Source organism: Dreissena polymorpha, chromosome 7 (genome assembly GCF_020536995.1).
Source record: "Dreissena polymorpha isolate Duluth1 chromosome 7, UMN_Dpol_1.0, whole genome shotgun sequence".
In the NCBI taxonomy this organism is placed as follows: domain Eukaryota; kingdom Metazoa; phylum Mollusca; class Bivalvia; order Myida; family Dreissenidae; genus Dreissena; species Dreissena polymorpha.
In genome coordinates, this window is record NC_068361.1 from 16,015,153 (window position 1) to 16,020,869 (window position 5,717).

General features: G+C 35.3%; 1 long non-coding RNA gene across 1 annotated transcript; it reads right to left on the reverse strand.

Moving 5' to 3' along the window:
* Positions 1-353: 353 nt before the first annotated feature.
* Positions 354-4,186, reverse strand: LOC127840088 (uncharacterized). The gene is made up of 3 exons (XR_008030391.1): positions 4,053-4,186; positions 2,586-2,834; positions 354-1,906 (listed from the first exon to the last, which is right to left on the reverse strand). It is a non-coding gene; the product is annotated as an uncharacterized LOC127840088 (long non-coding RNA).
* Positions 4,187-5,717: the final 1,531 nt, after the last annotated feature.

The window sequence follows — 5,717 nt, forward strand, 5'->3', positions numbered from 1 at the left end:
CTATTACTGCTCTTCGTTGAATATATTTTTAATAGTGCATTTCTTTAACATTTGAGTCAGGCTCTGGGAAAATTGGACTCAATGCATCTGCTCAAAATGTTTTCTCAGATTATCCTGTACCGTCAGCACAGGCTTATCAGGGACAACACTTTCCGCCAGAGACTTTTTTATCGCACAATTCCATTTAGGTTAAATGTCATCGCTGATTTGCCCTGATTAACACTTGACACACATGCATTAAGACCCATTTTACCAGACCTTGGCTCAATTTTGTTGCTGCTGTGTGTCCTGTAATGACTGTGGATGAAGCCATCCATGATGAAATAGCGTGTCAACATAATCTAAATACTGAATAACCTTTTTTTAAATTTTATTAGGAAATATATGTATTACATGGCACACTGGTTAAATAAATATAAGGATGAAACACACATTAAATAAACATCATCTGAAAACAAAATGATCACTCTGGTCCTGTTGCTAGTGTATCCCACACATACTGCTAATGACTAGACATATGCAACTTTAACATGATCATACAATTGTTTTCAAAACAATCTATACACTGGTGCAATATAAGTTAAAAACCTACATATACATGTGAGATTGCACTACTGTCTGGTTATATGTATATGCCTGGATGAACAATAAATAAACTGATTTATATTTGTTAATTACATATATTTCATCATGGTTTTATAATTTGTGTAAAATAAATGCATAAAATCACAAAGAACTTAATACCCATCATTTTGTTTGCCAAACTTTTTTTTACACATGTTAACTTATTTCATGTAAAAGAAGTAATATATATGGAAAACATTCTGGTAGCAAAGTATATTGTTGCTAGTGTTCACCTTTTACTTATAAAAGACATATAATAAGTGTGGAAAAGCACATAACCTCATTAAATGCTAGAATTCAGGGCCCTGTCTTAACAAAAATAAATGACACTTTTTGGTTATACCTGAATATTCAGCCTACAATGAATAGGCATTTAGAATCTGTATGATCCTAAAAAAAAGGGCATGTAAATATTGAAAGGAAATAAATACAATTGACCTTTGCTCTGGGAAAATGGGGTTTAATGCATGTTCCTAAAGTGTTGTCGCAGATTAACTTGTACGGTCCGCACAGGCTAATCAGGGAAGACACTTTCTGGTTTTATGAGATTTTTCGTTCAAAGAAAGTATTTTGAAAAAGAAAATCCAGTCTACGCCGAAAGTGTTGTCCCAGATAAGCATGTGTGGACCACATAAGCTAATCTGGGACGACATTTCACACACATGCATAAAGTCAATTTCTCCAGAACGCGGCTCAATTTGATTGAATACATGTACCAGGTCTACTTAACCTAGGCTGTTCGCTGCAAACAAATTATAACTAATGTCTAAATGTCAGCACAACAAACTAGAAAGGCTAGACATTGTTACTAAAAAACTACACCATTGAAATCTAGCAAGAAAATATATGCTTACCAATCTACAAGATGTGTGAAAAAGATGCTTGTAAAATCATTGCAAGATAAGTAAAATAATGTGAAATAAATCAATTTCTCTAATATTATGTTGTGCTTAAGCATGCCAAATGATCAAATGGCAAACAACAAATTGCTGCATGATTAAATAAACAGTTCAATATGTTCCAGCAGAATATTTCTTATTACGATTGGCCTTATTGTTTTCTAAATGTTGATAAAATACCACTTAAGATACCGAGTAGCCAAAATTCTTAGCAATAAAACACATAACACACTATTATCATTATCAGAACATTTAGACTGGTCCCTGAAGCTTTTTCTTAAGCTGCTTGTAGCTCCAATTAATCTGATTCACCTTTGTGCTGGTGTCTCTCCCTGGTTACGTCTAGCTCCTTCAACAGGTGGTCATTAGTTGTAACCAGGAACCTGCATTTACAGTAGGGAAGTGAATGAAACACATTTGGCTCTTTAAGGTTGAAATCATTTAATATTTTGCTTGATGTATACACGAGTTTAGGCCGTATTAAGAAACGTTAAGTATATGCAATTGTATAAATGATAACTTATTATAGTTATTTACCTTGGATTTTACGGGCAAAAAACATTTTAATTCTATAACTGATACCACCAGAGTTACCTGTATAACCTGTGCAGTTTGAACCTGACTCAACTTGATACATATGTTAATTTGTATACAGTACTTATAAGTGCCGTGTTCTGGAATCTGATTTTCTGTATTGCAGCGATGTCTTTGCCTAATTGGAAAAAGGACGGGTACACTTGGGAATTATTTTATTATGTTTGAAATATCCTAAACTATGGAACTCATTCCATAAACCTTTATAGAGTTAGCTGCTAAAAGCATTTTTTCTAATCATTAATTATGTAGGGAGTTTCAAGAACAAATTGAAAGTACAGGAAGGTCTTGTAACCAATAATTAGGAAGTATCCAATAATAAATGACTTCTTTAAGTTTGCACAGTAAAATAAGATGTATATGCATGAATATTATGAAACAATAGAAATCTTTACATTAAAAAAGAATTAGTGTGGTGTAGACTGTAGTTCCAAAATATCTAGCACAGGCCTCTTTAGTGATGCCTACCAGATTACACATCGGTGTAATGGTCCAATGGCTGACACTGCCACAGTTCCTGTATTTGCATGTCCATGCCACCTTCTTTTACTGTCGGGTGCAAACATTGCCTTTGCAGAACTAGTGCTACTGACAGAGGTTACTGGTGCTGCTAGTGGTGCAGGTGCTGGTATTGTGTACTCCTGTCACATGTGTTGACATTCAACAAATCTGCTGCCTGCCTTAAAAGAGCAGCTGCTGTTTGCTGTTTGCTCATATCTGCAAATGTATTCATGTACATTATTTTTTATTTATAAAAACAAGTCACCATTATGTGTATAATCATAGATTTGAGAGATAATAACTGTTACGTAGCCAGATATTGCACTTGCTGATGTAAGTTTCTATACATTTTTCACAGAAATATGATCTTATCTGCTTTGATCATCTAAGTACCATCTTTATGGGAAATATTCAACCCCCCATTATCCTACATGTACTAACATCTTGATGTGTTTGTTTTATGGTGTTTTTGCCCGTGTATTTAACTAACATTAAGGCGAAGATTCACTTAATTATGCTTCCTGGCTTTCACCAGTACCCGGCTAGAGCTCTGCAGTCTGGCCAGAGGAAACTCCCATGAAAAAATTCAGCACCGCACGTGAGGATCGAACCCAGGACCCCTGAGTTACAAACCGAAAACATTAACTGGGTCACTGAGCTACACATTATAGATGCAAAGAAAAATAAGATCGATCTACCATTTAAGTCTATACAAGAAACATCTTCATTAAATGTGTCTGTTTGAAGACACCTGTTAGGTAACTTTTCAACACATACTGTGATCAACTCAAACTCATTTTGGTCAACTTATACCTGTTTTTGGTCAACTGGTACCTATCCAAAGACATCTCGTACCCAATATACAGAAACAAGTGTAAGATTGTCAACATATATTGATAATAGTATAAAACAGTATCCGAAATATAAACATTTGAAATGAAAAAGAGAAACCATTTAATTCCAGAAAACATTATTATTTTTGTTCGTAAATGAGGTAACTGTGCATACTTATTTTCTCACATTGATATCCATTTTAATTAGCTCTTTGCATGAATTTCCATGCCGTATTGGGGATAAACTAGTAAAAAACAATTAAAAAGAATCATTTGAATAAGATACAATTTTACCAACCTAGGTATCAACCGATGTGATTAGATAAATGACAGTGTTACGAAGATATGCGATGGTAACAGAATGAAATTAATAGTTAAATTCAAATAAGCCAACAGTTAGACGTTTTGATCATCGTAACCCACTTTCGTTACAACAATACTAAGGGACGTTTGGCGTGTTTACAAATGAAAACAAGATTACGTCCATTAACTTCAAATAGACCTTAATCACAAACCAAATGACAACTCAACGTTCGAAATGGGGATTAAATTCGTATGCAATTTACCTAATCAACAAGTACACTAAACAAGTAACCTTTACCTGAATAAGAACAGTGGAAAATACGTTCGAAACGACGCGGAAGAGTAATTTATTTGGTAGATATATAATACAACCCCGTTCTAAATATTAACCGTTTACGAAAAGTACCGTGAACGACCGACAACTCTGGTTCTCCGTCGTGTATGAATTCAGTATTACTAATGCATTCGTCTTAATGCATTCGGTATTCGGCTTACTTCATGTGAGCTGCTGCCTTGTGCTTATTCATTTCGCTTAGTAGAACTTACAAAATATGCCATTTTCTAGCAATACTAAGTATTGAAATGATAATATTTCAGCAACAAGAAGATAGCCACATGAACAATTTAACATAAATAATTCGTTTGTCATTTACACGAGAGAATACATGATAAACATACATCGAGTAAACATTAAAAAGAAGTATGCAATCAATATTTCACTTACTGATAGAAACAAGCATAAAGACGTAAGGAAGACGCAATTATTTTGTAACAAATAAAATAAAGCAAAATACAATTGTAATTTAGCAGTATGCAATTGTCATTCAGCAGTATGCAAATGTCAATAAGCAATATGTTATTGTCATTTGGCAACATGAATGGACTGGCGGATATTCCCTTCCATACAAGATGAGACTGACATTTTGAGAGCGTGTAGTGCTGATCGTGCATCTAGTCCTCCTACAACATGGAATCCACTTGACATGATGCTGTACACAGCTCTTCTTCGGATGTTGTTATTTACCTTATGTTCAGCAGTTCCTTTCAGTGTAGTTGCTCGCAGAAATCTTAGATGTGTACTACAGGAGGACTTTTGATTGTATTGTCATATATTAAGAACTCATTATCTTCATGTTTTGTTTTTCCAGATGGGAGTACTAAGAGAGCTTCTGTTTTCTTTGGCTGAAGTATATGTCTTTCGCATTTGGAAAAGTCCTCAGCCATACTTATACGATTTTTGGCGTCTTCTGGGGATTTGGCATAATAGTAATATCATCTGCACAAGCACTTGCATTGTACTTAATAGTTCCTATCGGGCACCAAAGATTTGCGGATTCCAAACGCAGTTAAAGTTGGTATATGTAGACTTTATATAGTTCTGTACTGAGCACCCCTCCCTGACGCACTCCTAGATTTATGTTGAAAGGCTCTGACAACTCCCCATTTCTATTTGACTATACGTCTTGCATCTTTATGGATACTTTGTATGATTGACCAGTGCCTGTCAGTTATTCCAGCATGGTATACATTTCGAAGTAGGTGGTTATGCTCAACGACGTCGAAGGCCGCTTTGCATCAAGGAATATCAGATTCAAAGGCTCACCGCCGTCCTTCCATTCTCTTGTTAGTTCCTCCACAATCAGAGAAGCGTGTAGTGGCGAGGTGTTCGGTGTGAATCCTCGCTGATATGGGCTCTGTTTTTCGCTGAGGGTAGGTGAGATTCAATTGCTAATCACCAATTCTAGTATCTTCTCTATAACTGGTAGAACTGTAATTCCCGGAAGTTGCACACGTCAGAGCGTTCTTCATGGATTTTGAAAACAGGTGTTAATAATCTAATCTTGTAGAAAGTTGGGATTGTCCCGAGTTTCAGAATAGTAAGTATTAAAGTACATTGTGTAAGTGTTTTCCCCCTTTCAAGATACTTTCGATTGTCAGCCCATAGAAGTCGACAGATTTAACC